This window comes from Medicago truncatula, chromosome 5, assembly GCF_003473485.1.
Source record: "Medicago truncatula cultivar Jemalong A17 chromosome 5, MtrunA17r5.0-ANR, whole genome shotgun sequence".
Classification (NCBI taxonomy): domain Eukaryota; kingdom Viridiplantae; phylum Streptophyta; class Magnoliopsida; order Fabales; family Fabaceae; genus Medicago; species Medicago truncatula.
Genome location: NC_053046.1, coordinates 16,561,395 through 16,577,816, shown reverse-complemented (window position 1 = coordinate 16,577,816; position 16,422 = coordinate 16,561,395). Strand labels below are relative to the sequence as shown.

The 16,422-nt window shown below is 33.7% G+C and overlaps 1 long non-coding RNA gene across 16 annotated transcripts; it reads left to right on the top strand.

Annotated features, from left to right (window-relative positions):
- The first annotated feature begins 255 nt into the window (after window positions 1–255).
- LOC11427717 (uncharacterized) lies at window positions 256–13,260 on the top strand. 16 transcript variants are annotated; one of them, XR_005646480.1, is made up of 7 exons: window positions 256–957; window positions 1,167–3,153; window positions 6,175–6,278; window positions 6,378–6,453; window positions 10,355–10,415; window positions 10,534–10,707; window positions 12,806–13,260. It is a non-coding gene; the product is annotated as an uncharacterized lncRNA (long non-coding RNA). The 16 variants fall into 16 exon arrangements; XR_005646478.1 differs by having other exon boundaries at window positions 10,324–10,415; XR_005646479.1 differs by having other exon boundaries at window positions 10,319–10,415.
- Window positions 13,261–16,422: the final 3,162 nt, after the last annotated feature.

Below are 16,422 nucleotides of genomic sequence, written 5' to 3'. Positions count from 1 at the left end.
GGGTACCCATGTGGGTACAGGGCGGGCATGGGTATCATGTTTATCCAACGGAGCGGGCACGAGTATCATACTATCCGTGTCCATGGGTATCCATTGACATCCCTAGGACTGGGGGTCCAAAACTGCCAAAAATTCAAAACATAGGGGCTGTTTTATATTTAAATTAGTTAGGGGTCCATAACCGCAACTTTTGAAAAGATAGGGATCCAAAAGTGCAATTAAGCCTAAAATAAATCCAATGGCATTAAAAGATTAAAATAAGCCTTCTTTGATACAACAATATGATTGTCCATCTTCTCTCACCATCTCCTCCACTCCTCTCCCTCTTTCCTCCTTTACCACTGCAACCCTTCCTCGGCTGTCCAAGCGGCGGTGATCTTCCCTCTTCTAAAATAATTACACGAAATCAGTGAAATTATCAGTGAGAGAGTTTTGTCTTTGTTGTGCAGCAAGCAAGCAAACTATAACGGTAACAGTCTTCCATTTCAATCCTCTCAGATCTCAATCAAACCCTAACAATTTTCTTCTTCTCCGGACTCCGTTTTTCTCAGATTCATTCATCTCCGGTTCGGTTACTTCTCAATTTTCCGGTGAGATTTTACAATAAAATAACCCTAACTCTATTTTGCTTCACTCCACCTAAAGTCATTCTCCCCTTCTGCTCCGACCTTCAGTCTCGTCGTCGCGACCTTTGTCGCCGCCGTTTCGGCCTTCTGAAGGAGGAGATGTTAATGCTGCCAGAAGCGACGACGACAGAGAGGATCAAATGTTGTTGTTGTTGCGGTCGGAGGTGGAGAGTGAAGAAGAGAGTGTTAAGTTGTGTGAGGAGATGTGTGGAGTAGAAGGGGGAGGACGTCAGTGGAGGGAGGGAGAGGGTGGTGGTTGCCGCCGGTGGATGGAGGAAAGGGGGTGGCTGTGATGATGAATGATGATAATAGGAAAGAAGAAGAAGGAAAGGTATTCATTCTAGATCTGCACAAAAGCTTTTATTTGTATAATTGATTGATGTACTTTTTTGAAGGGGTATAATTGATGTGCATAGTTTTTGACAAATTGTATAATTGATTTACTTGTAATTTTAGTAATTGAACATTCTTTCTCCATTCATTACTTGTTTTTTGTCTTCTGTAACTTATTCAATTATTCAAATTTATGAATTGTTTCAGGGTTTGCAAGTTCTATTCCAGAGGCATATGTTTGCAGTGGGAGTAATGTAATTTTTCTCATCATTTGATGTATAATTTAATAGCACTAGATTGGAATACTAAGGCTTAAACTCATTTTATTTAATTTAACAACCATGTCAAAGTTTTCTTGAAAGAAGGACTGCACTTCCCTTAGTTTTTATCAGATTTATTTAATTTAATTTTGTAATATCACTCTACCCTTAGATTTATGCTTCATATACTTTTTGAAACTAACTGTGTTATAGTTAATACACACTACCCCTAGATTTATGCTTCATATAATTTAATTTTGGGATTTTTGAAACTAACTGATTCAAATAAGTAAAGCATCTGGATTATATTGTGATTGATCATATTTTATTGGCTTCCAAATACCCTTTTATACTTGCCTCGAGAGGTTTTCCAGAAGGTAGAAAGGATGGACGTTTATGGTTGGCTTATGAGCTAGAGATCCTAAAATTAGAATGAATCTCTTGGAAAAACTCTTTTCACCAGGCCTCAATTCGTCATCCAAGCTCGAGACTGGGAAGCTTTGAGTGATGTCCTCTGGCTCAAAGAAGGCCTTGATCATCTTCTCTTGACAATATTAGTTGATCATAAACCTATGTGTCAAGCTCTCTTCTTGAAACATCGGTAATGCAGCACAAGGTTAATGATGCATCTGGAAGAGTTGAGGATGCTCCGCTAACATTTGATACCCTTGCAGTTAAGCATACTCAGTTTCTTAATAGTATCAGCAAACTCAATTCTTAATAGTATTAGCACACTCAAGGTAAACATACTTATGTTCAGTGTTTTCTTAACATGACCCTTTCTATTATATTTTAAATTTTTTTGCCCAGGTGATCATGTTACATTGATAATGTGTCGGCTTATGGCAAGAGTTTTGAGAAGAATGAAATTCTGCTCGATAGTCTATGGAAATTGCCTGATTGGAGATAATGAGCATGTTATTCCTAAAGATCAAGCTGAAGAAACTCCTAAACTACATTTGATTTAAGCATACTTTGCTCTTCATGAAAACAATATAAGTGGCGTGGGGGATGCTGAGTTCAGGGTGGGTAAAGGGATCTTGCTCTGGAACAATGAATGGCAGCTGCCAGAAATGCCTGTTCATTTCAGGGTTCCCCATCTGCAGCAATTGCAACAATTAGTTGAAGTTCAAGAGTCGGCTTGGGTCCTAATAGACAGTTCCAATGGAAATAAACTCTCTGGGAATTCAGCAGTTGGCGTGCATGGAAACCTTTATGCTGATCTGAAGGATATCCTTGAGACATGGAGGCTAAGAACTCTAAATCAATGGGATTGTGTATCTATATGGTATGATTTTCGGGTATGAGAGATCTTCTATTAGACCTATGCATGACCTTTCCTTGCCCGTTTGAGCTCTCTGTTACCATAACTGTCTCGTCTTATGAAGCCTCTGGTATTATGCCTTAAGGGAAGTGATGGACTAGTAAGTCTTGGTTTATTAACACTAGAGGCTTTGGTAGATAATTTAAATCCCGACTTCCTAGAGCCTAGTATGGCCAATGTCATGTCTGAGGTGATTATTGCCTTGTGGTCTCACTTAAGACCAGCTCCCTATCATTGGGGGTGCTAAAGCATTTCAGCTTCTTGGAAAGTTGGGTGGCTGAAACAGACGATTCCTCAAAGATTCTCTGGCACTTGTGTGTAAAGACTGAAGAGAACCCTGAGCACGGGCTTTTTGCCTAATTTTAACATTTTAGCCTGTCCCCCATTCTTGGCGGTGCATAAATCTGGCTGTAGAGGCTATAGTGCACAGAAATTGCGGCATGGATGCTTTCTATCGGAAGAAGGCTCTAAAGTTCCTTCTCGTTTGCTTATCATCTCAGCTCAATTTGCATGGAACTGTTGCTGATGAGGGACACACATCCTAGCAGCTGTCTGCATTGTTTCTACGGTTGATCAATCATGACGCAGGTCTGAGTCAATTGATGTAAAGGTTAGTTTGTTGCTATTATAGTGTTTCTCAAATTCTCCAAAACTCCGTACCTACACTTATGATTAATATGGAGAAATATATCATTTTTTGCACCCCACATTTCTTATATCACTCATAATCCTACATGAAAAATATAATAATTTGATCAATAATTCTGCCAGAGCTCATAACCATTATGTTTCCTTTGTTGAATCACATTCACTGTCATAACTTGATACCTACATGTGCCTCATCAGTTTCTCCCTAGTCCCTCCTATTCCTCTCTAATATTTTTCATTCAATTATTGTATATTTAAATTGGGTTTGTGTTATGGTTTATTGATTGTTTAATTTCTTCAACTATATCATTTTCTGTTTAAATATTAGGATTATTACTCGTGAACTTGTACAAATAGTATCTTGATCTAATTTTGATACTTTATGAGAGCATTTGAACGTGGTATCGTATAACGTCCAGTTAATCATATATTTGGAAATACACAGTTTCATGGTGATTACAAAAGAAATAGAAAATGGACTATGTACAGTGCATAATTTCCTCATCATGCACTGTCACAAACCCATTACTATTAAACAACAAATTCAAGCTTAATTTAGGAAAGCCACCTTATTTCTTTGATGAAAACAAAAGAATTGACGAAGATGATTGGGACTTCAAGCTCCGTGGGTTTCAACCCTCTTTCTTCTACTAGCTCAACTTGAGTCTTTGCTCTGTTAATTCTCTTCCGATAAGCCTTCTAATCTTCAACAACAGTATATATATTCATAAGTATAACCCACAAACTTTTTACTCTCTTTCTTTGTTAGAATTTCATTCTCCTTCACTTTTTTCCATAAAAATATTTCATTCTCTTTTCATTTCAAAAGCTCGGGGTATGTTAGAATATGTTAATAAGTATGCAACCTGTAGCCACTACAACAGTTTGCAAGTTAATTTACTCTCTTTCTTTTTTTCTTATTTCCTTCTCTTTTCTTTCTTAGAGTAAAAAAATGTCATTCTCTTTTCATTTCTCTCTTCTTTATATTTGAGGTAATAATGGACAGGAAAGTTTAGCAATGTATTCAATCTTAATATCTAGATTTTTATGCAATTTTTTTACTTTCTTAAATTTCTTAATTCAATTCTATTTTTTAATTTGTTAAACAATACTTAGTTGTTTATGATATCACCTCTGTACTTTTTCTTAATTTAAGAGTGTGCTATGATTCAATTGTGAATGGTTTTTTACTTTTTCTTAATTTAATTAATTAAGTAGTTTGATGTTCAATAGCAATTTGCAAAGGGTGAATGCAACTTTTTCTTGCATATTGAATTCATATAGTAGTTCAAATAAATTGTGTTGATGTTTAACTTTAACATATGTGGATAGACCTCGGCATGTTCATTTCACAAACTAAAGAACAACTTCACTTAAAATTGAGTTCTTCCAAACAAAAGTTAATAGAACGAGTTCTCCCACCTACCCTTGTGTTCTTTCACTCAATTCTATAGTCTATTAATTAAATTAAAAATAATAATATTGAGCATTATAACCTACAATCCTCCCACTTAACCACATAACCTCCAATCCTCCTACATTCTTCATTATGTTAACCATCTTTCTACATATGCTCATTTTAAATTAAAAAAAAATTGAAATTTATATGAGCACAACATAACCACAATCCTTTTGTAAAAAAAAAAAAACAGAACCACAATTCTACAAAATCTATGGTTCTTCTTTTCTTTCACCATCTTATAATATATCATCTAATTCACTTCTATAATCTATTATTAGAAATAACTGAAATGTGCAAATCAACCCCTGGTACTCACACGCTTGACTTGTGCAATCAACCCCTCTTAAATCTTCTTCCATATACAAACAGTATTTCATTGATTGTTTAGGGTTTTAGACCCTCTTAAATCTTCTACTTCTCTCCATCACACCACAACTTCTCGCTCAACCCAATTCACTTTCTTCTTTCCATCTTAACGCTTTCCGATCACCACACAATCCTTCCGATGTCGGTGAGTTCTCTCTCTGTGAATTCGCATTCGGGAATGTATTTTTTTCGTTAGGTTAAGATTTCTGATGCATACGTTTTGAATTGGGAACTATTTAAATCTGCTACGGTTTTCTTGGTTTTAGTTCTATTTTTATCATGTTTGATTGAGTAATTTTTTTTGGCGTTTTCTTTAATTTCTTTGGTACCGTTTTTGATTATGTGAATGGGATAGTGTAACTGTTCATAGGTTGTTTATAAAATTCGGAATATGACACTGATATGAAATGCTTCACGATCTTAAAACTTTTTGTAAGGTTGTGTGGTTCAGTTTGGTCCCTGGCTAAATTTGCATGTTGGGGATACACAACAGAACCTTCTCTGGACATTTAAAGGGAGGCAAATTATATAATTGTATTTGCACTTGCCTCACCGATAGGTATTCAAGCGTTTAGAGAACTCGCCCTTAAAAGCTAGCTATCACAACACGAGGGTGGAATCAAACCCTTTTAAGGATAATGTTGTATTATTGGTTCTGTTACGTTCTCTTTTTAAGTTTTATTGCTTTGTAGCTTAGGTTCTTTAGTTATTAAGTATGGTGGTCTCTTTAGTCTTACGTTATTGCTTTGTAGCTTAGGTTTTAGTCATTGCAATATCACATAGCCACGTGTCTGATTGTGGAATAGTTTTATGCCTATGATGATGATATGATATCGATAATCTCTTTCAACTTGCTCCTGTTTTTAAAAGGAACACGCATGTGCGCGCACACACACGCTCACTTCTATTTCTCAACTACCTTATGATTCTTTTAACTTGGCGTCGTCTTTTCTTGTCCTTGTTTACCTGTGATTTTATAAATTTATAAGTAGTAGTTGTGAGAAGCAATTGTTGATGCCATTATAGTGTACCGACAAGAAATACTATATGGGCATTTTGCTTTAATAGTCGGTATAGATGAGTAATATGATTTGAATGTAGGTAGGTACTCATGGTTTTAGACTTTTAATTGTTGCATTCTTTTTTATTTTCCAGATAAAAACCGTTAAAGTCATCAATGTTTCCTTGGGAGCAGCAAAGCGGGACATTCTGGAGTTCTTCACTTTTTGTGGGGACATTGCATATGTTGAACTACGGAGGTCAGTTAATGCACTTGGTTTTGTACAGCCACTTCTCTTATAGTCCTTTCGTTTATAAACTTTGTTATATAACAATTCCTAATTTCTATATTGATATAGTCATGATGAAGGATCGCAAACTGCGTATGTTACCTTCAAGGATACACATGGAGCTGAGACTGCAGTGTTGCTATCGGTACTTCACTTACCATTACTTAATATGCTATCCTCCCCAAATTAAGTGACATTTAAGGGTTTTTCGCAAGAATTTTAAAAGATAATTAATAAGTTAATTATTATAAATAATAACAATTTTAGTAAATTATATTTGTTAACTATTGGAATATTAACTATAGTCATTGATGCATATTGGAGTATAAAAGGGACTGATGCACGTTATATATATTTTAATTTTTTTGGTACAAACACGTTATATTTGTTTTTTTGGGGGAAACTGAATAAAATATTTAATGTTTTAATGAAAAAAAATAAATTAAATGTCACTTAATATTAAAATTTTTGCTTTTGTTAAAATGTCATGTAATTTGTGCCCGGAGGAGTATATATTAGTAGGGAAATGCTAATTTGTAAGTTAAGAAACTAAATATAGAAGTGTTTTATTTGAAATTGTGTATTCAATATCTTCAAAATTTATCTTTTCAAGGCAAAATTTGTCTTTTAATTTGCTTTTTTAGCTCCTTAACTTGTGCCCACAAGTTAGCATGACCCATATTAGTATTATCTTCAATTCATTTTAACAACTTAGAACCGTCTAATTTGTCATTATTGTTTTCATAAATCACTATATAGAGTTCAAGGTAAAACTACAGGATTGGGTCATGTTCCATAACAGATTACATTGACTTGAAATATTCAGCCTTTTGGAAACACAATGCAGTATTAACGGGTTACATAAAAAAATAATTATTTTTGCTAATCATGATGTCACACATGACTGATACTCTTATTTTTGCTAAGCCTTACTAATTCCATTCATTGATATGCATGGTAATTGTTATAATTTCATATGATGAATGCAGGAAGTACTTCTTCCTGAAAAACAGAGATTTGATTCTTCTCACAGTATGACTTGTCCATTTAGACTAAGAATTATTTACCTTAATAGTTTATATTCACTAAAAGAAGAGAATGCAGTAATCTATTAAAACAACCTTCACATGTATCACTTATCATTGGTTCACGTGGTCTAAAAGCAAGTTGTTACCATTATAACTGTAGAATAAGATTAGTAACCGTTGTTTATCTGTTCTTCTTTTTTCATTCAGGTACGATGGTGCAAATAGATTCTATGAGTCTGTTGACGTACGCCATGAGGTTAGGAAAAATAATGTCTCTCGACGTCGATACGAAAAGAACCGGAGTCGCGTTCCATGATCCACGGTTGATTACGCAGCCACTGCCTCGTATATATGAGTATAATTTCTAGACCAAATTCGATTTAGAATCTATTAATATATTGCTATATTTGATTTGGAATCAATTAATATTCTGATCCCATTTATTCAATGCAATAAAATAAGGACAAGTGGTCCGACTCATTATCAACTAATCTATTCCCTCCGTTCCTACATCTACAAAACTATTTGACTAAAAAAATTGTCCCTAAATGTAAACCCCTTTTCAATTAAATTAATAGATGCATTTATTATTTTGTGGCTGTTAGTTTGTTTTGTTGTTTGTATGTTAGTGGTTTTGTATTTGAGACTTTTTCATGCATGCATGTGTATTGTGTTAATATTAAACCACATTTAAATGGTCATAGCATTTCTGTCTGTTTCCAAAATTATCTCTATTTCTTAATAGAAAAATTAATTATCTTACTAGACAATTAAATATTAGATAATTATGTAGTTTATTAGACTTCACCGGTCCGCTTAACTTGTTTCTATAATTTATTTCTCTTTCTTGTGTTTTGTCTCATTTCTCTTTAAAATAAAACTCTTCCTTTTAATATGCAAAAAAAATCATTTTTTACGGTTATAATCTAATTCAACACCGGAGGATAATTAAATTTACCCTTATTTGTTTTTTAGCTTAATTAAGATGGAGGAAAGGTACAAGACACTTTGCAAAAATCCATTTGCTTTACAAAATGAGAAATGACATGAGCTGCTAAGGTGTTCTACAGCCATCGCTGAAGAAATATGATATTTGAAGTGTTAATTATATGACTTTTCTGTCATTATTTTTGTTTGTTTCAGTTATTTTCTGTCAATTAATGGTTCCTACATTTTAATTTAATAATTTGTGTATAGGCAGACACATGACAATCAGGCCTCATGCATGCTAATTGGTCTCCCGGATGGATTCCCTTGTAAAAATTTACGCGTTTTTTTTTTTCTAGCGGTTTTAAATTTGGCTGACAGGAATACTGTATTGTCTAATACACAGAGTTTTTTATGTTTATTTAGGAAACAGTGAGAAAAATTGAATCTATGGTCAAGGACATAGCCGCTATCGGTATCATACGTATACCATATGGTTATGAGGATGAAAGTTGGGTCTACACAAGCTGTTCGGTGATTGATCAAATATGCGAGTAAAGTGATACATAACCGTGAAAGGGCCATTGACTTTCACTCAGCTGCGTATACTGTGGCGGTAAGCTTTGCATGTGTTGTGAATTACATTATCAAACATGATAAGTAGAGAAAAATCAACACATGCAAAGCTTACCGCCACAGTATACACAGCTGAGTGAAAGTCAATGACCCCTTCACGATCCTGTATCACTTTACTCGCATATTTGATCAATCACCGAGCAGCTTGTGTAGATCCAACTTCATCCTCATAAGCATATGGTATACGTATGATACCGGTAGCGGTAGGTCCTTGACCATAGATTCAATTTTTCTTGCTGTTTACTAAATAAACGTAAAAAGATCTGTGTATTAGACAATACAGTATTCCTATCAGCCAAATTTAAAACAGCTAGAAAAAAAAACGCGTAAATTTTTACAAGGGAATCCATCCGGGAGACCAATTAGCATGCATGAGGCCTGATTGTCATGTGCCTACCTGTACACAAATTATTAAATTAAAATGTAGGAACCATTAATTGACAGAAAATAACTGAAACAAACAAAAATAAACATGACAGAAAAACCACATAATTAACACTTCAAATACCATAAAGTTCATTTCTTCAGCGATGGTCGTAGTACACCTTAGGAGCTCATGCCCTTTCTCCTTTTGTAAAACAAATGGATTTTTGCAAAATGTCTTGTACCTTTCCTCCATCTTAATTAAGCTAAAAAACAAAGAGGGTAAATTTAATTATTCTCCGGTGTTGAAATAGATTAGAACCGTAAAAAATGAATTCTTTTGCATATTAAAAAGAAGAGTTTTATTTTAGAGAGACAAATGAGACAAAACACAAGAAGGAGAAATAAATTATAGAAACAAGTTAAGTTGGCCGGTGAAGTCTAATAAACTACATGATTATCTAATATTTAATTGTCTAGTAAGAATAATTAATTTTTCTGTTAAGAAATAGAGATAATTTTGGAAACAGACAGAAATGCTAAGACCATTTAAATGTGGTTTAGTATTAACACAATACACATGCATGCATGAAAAATCCTCTCAAATACAAAACCACTAACATACAAACAGCAAAACAAACTATCAGCCACAAAATAATAAATGCACCTATTAATTTGATTGAAAATGGATTTATATTTAGGGATAAGTTTTTTAGTCAAATAGATCCGTAGATGTAGGAACGGAGGGAATAGATTAGTTGATAATGAATCGGACCACTTGTCCTTATTTTATTGCATTGAATGAATGAGATCAGAATATTAATTGATTCCAAATCAAACTTAGCAATATATTAATAGATTCCAAATCGAATTTGGTCCAGAAATTATACCCATATATACGAGGCAGTGGTTGCGTAATCAACCGTGGATCATTGGACGCGACTCCGGTTCTTTTCGTACCGACGTCGAGAGACATTATTTTTCATGACCTCATGGCGTACATCAACAGACTCATAGATTCTATTTGCTCCATCGTACCTGTATGAATGAAAAAAGAACAGATAAACAATGGTTACTAATCTTATTCTACAGTTATAAGGGTAACAACTTGCTTTTAGACCACGTGCACCAATGATAATTGATACTTGTGAAGGTTGTTTAAATAGATTACTGCATTCTCTTCTTTTAGCGAATATAAATATTAAGGTAAATAATTCTTAGTCTTAATGGACAAGCCATACCGTGAGAAGAATCAAATTTCTTTTTTTCAGGAAGAAGTACTTCCTGCATTCATCATATGAAATTATAACAATTACCATGCAGATCAATGAATGGAATTAGTAAGGCTTAATTCAGTAGCATTATCAATAAAAATTATAGAGGGTCTAAGACAGGCTCACAGGTGGAAGCTGGTAATCAGGATCCAAAGTTATATTAACTGACAGGTTGACTATTGTTAATTCCTGAAATATGTGAAACTAAGTTATATTTGGTTTTATGCATTGCAGTTTAAACAAACTTATTCACAAAGACAAAATAACACAAACTGATATAGCTACATTGAAACATACTGTTACATTAGAATAATACAATCAGAGGCAAGTCCTACATCCCATACATAGGTGCCATTCTTCTCAACTACCACAAACAAATAATCACACCTAGAAGGAAACATCTAGTGGGCTAGAAAAGAATGGCCTTGAAGCCTGGACTTGTTTCCCTTTATTGATCGACGCCTTCACTTTGAGTTGTTGAGAATTCTTGGAAGTCTCTTTCATCTGTTGCCGCTTCAACTGTCTTTCCGCTCTTACTAAGTTCAAATTCTCTTCAGCCATATAACTCATATGAACCAGGGCAGCATATGAGTTTACTGGAGTAATGCCCAAACTGTACTTAATTTCGAGATTCAAACCCCTCATAAACTTTTAATCTTCCACTGTTCGTTGGGAGCATATTGAGCTTGCTCGGCATACTGTGCTAAGTCTTCGAATTTCTTCACATACTCTACCATTGATAAGTCTCCTTGCTTAAGCTCAGCAAACTCATTCTCCTTCTGCAACCTAGTGCTCTCGGGAAAGTACTTATCCAAGAATGTTGTACTGAAAGTTTCTCAATTCAATTGTGTTCCCTCATTGATCAGATAAGCCCTTGCACCTTTCCACCATATTTCAGCTTCCGCTTGCAGCATATGAGAAGCAAATGAGACCTTTTGTTCGTCAAAATAATGTGCCAACTCAAATATCTTAGTCATCTCATACAACCAGGATTGTGCTTCCATAGGATTCCGACTTCCTTTGTAAACTGGCGTTTTCATTTTGAGGAAGGCGTGAAATGCTCTATCAGGATCCTCTGGTGGAGGGGGATGACTTTGTTGAATTTGATCCTGCATAAACCGTTGATTCTGCAGCAATAACTGCGTCATAAAATCCTGCTGCTGTTGCATGAACTGAGCTATATTAAAGCCTCCTTGGTTATCAGTAGAGCTGTCAAAACGGGCGGCCCGGCCCTAAACGGGCCGGCCCTAGCGGGCCGGGCCAAAAAGCCCGGTTGACAAAACGGGCTTGAAATATACTACCCGAGCTCGGCCCTACACGGGCCGCGGGCTAAACGGGCCGGTTCGTATTAAAAATTATATATTTTTTTATTTTAAAAAAGTACTATAAAACACTGCTATAATTTTTTTATAAATAATATTTTTAATATGTTTAAATAATGTCTAGCACAAAAGTAAATTGTAATCATTTTCGTACAAACGTCGTAAACTAAAACGACGAGGAAAATGATTTTAAATAAATTAGATATGTTATGGTTATAGATATTTATATATTCGATCTTTAAAACTATAAATAACGAAATGAATAAATATAGTTTTATATTACATTTATATTTGTGTTAATTCATTGAATTTTCACTTTTGTTTTTTACTTTGATAATCAACTAAGTAAATAATTATTTGAAAAATATATATAATTTATAGAATTTTTTTTTGTTATGCGGGCTAACTGGCTACCCGCGGCCCATTCGGGCTAGCCCTAACGGGTACTGGGCTTTTAAGGGCCGTGCTAAAAAGCCCTATTAAAATTCAGGCTCAATATTTTAGGCCCAAGCCCTATATTTATTCGGGCTAAACGGGCCGGCCCGTTTTGACAGCTCTAGTTATCAGCCATGATATCCTGCTTATCAAACATAAATATTAAGTTGATCAGACTTAATACTTGATGAAGTGATAATAAGAATACACAGTCAATAACTAAGGAAGTTACTATCCATAACTTAATTAGAATTATCCAAGGCAAGGTTGGATTTGTTTTTACGTAGCAGCTTGTTCTTATAGACATTGCTTTGCTGGTTTACTTTGAAATGCTTTTGCATGAAGTCTTCAGAGATAGCTAGATTGTCATTTTGAATTTCTTATGGCATCAACCATAAGCATCTCCTGAATATTTCTATCATCAAATTATAATGTAATATGTTTATCAATTTTGTTTTTCTAGCTGTTTGGTAGATATCATATTGATTTGTGCATGAACCACCCATTTTCAGGGTACGGATGCATCACGCATAAATGAGGCTATGGATCTTGCTCTGAAATATGCATCCGAGAATTGTTGATACAATGCTGTATTCTCTTATGGATATAAATCATTCTAAAGGGAAGGCACTTTGAAGTAATCTGTTAACGCCGGAATAATTGTCTGGGTTTACACAAGAACATTGTTAATAATTGATTTAGTTTATACAAGTTACAACCTTGTCTGTCCTATTCATCTGTCCTTCAATTATCAGAGGGCAACAGAGACAAAAGACATCGAAACAAACCCAAAACCAACATAAAGTACTAGGGACACTTCGAATTAAAGACAAATTCACGTTTTTTTTTTTTTGAAGGAACGAATTCACGTTTATTGTATAGTAATAGTCTTGACCTTTATGACAGATAATTTTGCGTATTTGTTTTGGTAGCGTGCCCTGTTTAAACGTATGAAATTTTAATATTATCTCCGTTCTATTTTTATTTTATTTTGAAAAATTTAATGGATAGGTTGATGTTAATGATTAAAACATCAAAATAGTTATTAAAAATATATATGGTGATAGACTATAAATATGTCCTGATATAAAAATAGTATAAAGATGGCGTTAATGTGTTTTTTTTTTTTTTTTTTATATATATATTATTTATAAATATTTGACGCCACATCAATCATCAATCATATATTCCCTAAAAAAAAAATCATCAATCATATATAAATGACTCAAACTTCTCTTGTAAATAGGACGAGAAAGGTAATCATTTTATGGTATATTTTTAGGTGACAGCATTAATCAAACAACTTTCAATAGTTATTTACTATTAATAACTAATTTTTTTGCATGCATGTAATTAAACATGAGAAAAAAGTATATGAGCTGGAAAGTGAAGAATAATCTGTTTAATGGTTGACAAACAGAAAGTACAATGGGATGTATATATGACCTAAAAAGAGAAAGTAAAACACTCATTTATCATATCAATTATCAAGGATTAGTATAAAACGAATTTTGCTGGCCATGCAACTGCCAAACATGGCCTATGTTGAACTTTTTTGTAATTGATTCCAGGCATACCTTTTTGGCCTGCCTGCCACACAAGGGTGCTCTTTAATTAGCTACAAAGTTAGCTAGTTATAGTGAGTTGCATTTTAAATTCATCTATTAATGCGATACCTCTGTAATATTTCAAAGTTCACGTGAGAAATTCGTAGTAGTAGGTCCAGTGTTGGATCAATTTGGGAATGCCGTTGCAGTTTATTGACTTTAAGAGGAACTTTGGCCTTACCATAACAAACTGGGAAAGCAAATATTAACAATTATAATAATATAAGCTTGTATAATAATAATAATGATCATCATAAAACTTGTATTAAAAATTGTATCATGATTTTTTTTTGGAAAGTTGTATCATAAACTTAAAATTATGATATTTTATGCAATGGCGGTTCTTTAAAATTAGTTTTGCATGATTTGATTCGATCATGTACAAAACAGTTTAACATTGTAGGTATACACAAATTTACTCCAAAATATAATTCGCTGTGTCATTTTTTAAAATAATGTACCATAAATTATAGTTAATAGTATATATTTATTTTAATAAGGTAAATTTTTTTGAGTGAAATATAAATAAGGTTTGCACCCAAAAAAAAAAGGTACATATATAAGGTATGTAGTTTTTTTTTTTTTTTTTAATCAGCCAAATTTATTAAATCTTGTCGGCGTAAGACACACCGTGCAAGAACAACGGATAAAATTATAAGGTGCCGGAAATATGCGGAATACTGATGCACAATCCGTCCTGTATATAAAAGGAACCTAAACCCAAATAAATAAAAAGAGCTGCTAACCACCCAAACCAAAAAATCTGTCAATGTAGAATTACTATAGAGCATAACCGAACATCACACAGAGAAACAGAGGCACGCCTGGCAGCTGAAAAGCATAACAGAGGAAGAAAAACTAAAGAGCACTTCCTGCTATAAACAAAAACAGCAGCCGCACACCAGTCATTGACTCTCCAAATGTAGCAGCTCAAACCAATGCATACAAAAACCTCCACAAGACTTGGAACAAAATATCTATCGTTTAAGACATTCCTTAGGATTGCAACACCATTCATAATACATACAAACCAAAATATTGATCCGATTAAATGTCCATCTCCAAGATAACACCTTTACATCCTCCACTAATATATAAGGCACATACCACGACGGATTTTCTTATTCCTCCCGAAAAGGTATGTCACCCCTCCAAGGGTCATTCCAAAAACTAATTCCTTCCGTTACCCACACACTTAACCCAAATTTGTGAAGTTGGGAATGATAAGAATCGTGTCACGATTTAGCAAACGTGACACGATTTCTGAGGCAGTGAGCAATGTTTTTCAGGGTACTCAATCATGACACGATTTTGGGAAAACGTGACACGATTTATAACTTGTTGGGTACGTTTTCAGGATAAGGTTGGTCGTACCTTGGATCGTACGCACCAACCGTGTCACGATTTGGCAAAATGTGACACGATTTTGACAGCTAAAGACTAGGCTAAAGTGCACTTTTCCACCCTTAACTTTTAAAAACTTGCAATTTTGACCCCCTAAGTATAAAAACTACAATTTTAGCCCCCTAAGGTTTAGCCCATTTGCATCTTTGGTCCTTTTGGTCAATTTTGATCAAGTCAACGCATGTGTGGCATGCCACGTGTGTAATTAATGAATTAAAAAAATAAAAAATGCTTCATAATCATTTTATAAATTTAATAAATTAAAAAAGATATTAAAAATTAAAAAAAATCAGAAAAAAATATTAATTTTTAATTTTAGGCAAGTTTTCCGTTTTCTTCGTAAACTATTTTCTGCCTTAATCAAAATTGTGTACATTTCAGAAAACTTTTATTTATTTTGCACGGTATAATTTTACAGCCTTTAAAAACCTGACTTATATGAAAAGGTTTAACAATTACTACTTACGTGTTTTTTCTAGTACATAATCAAAATTGTGTACATTTCAGCCAATCTTTAAATTTTCTAGTATTAATTTTACAGAATTTAAAAACTTGACTTATATGAAAAGGTTGAATAATTACTGCTTTTAAAAACTTACTGAATAAGTATCCCATATATCACACGTGTTTTTTTATAATATACCAATAAAAAGATATTAAATCAGAAATTATAAAAGATATTAAAAATCAGAAAAATGCCACGTATTGTTTTGGGATTTATTTTTTATTTTTTCTGAATTTTTTAATTTTTAATATATTTTATGTTTTTTTTATTTTTAATATCTTTTTTAATTTATAAAATGATTATGAGACATTTTTTATTTTTTAAATTCATTATTTACACACGTGGCATGCCACACATGCATTGACTTGGTCAAAATTGACCAAAAGGACCAAAGATGCAAAGGGGTTAAATCTTAGAGGGTCAAAATTGTAGTTTTTGTACTTAGGGGATAAGGTTGGTCGTACCTTGGATCGTACGCACCAACCGTGTCACGATTTGGCAAAATGTGACATGATTTTGACAGCTAAAGACTACTATATAAGTGTTTCTTTGCAGATTTTGAATGATAGGTTCAAGAGAGGAAAACTTGGGAAATCAAAGGAGGTAACTTTAG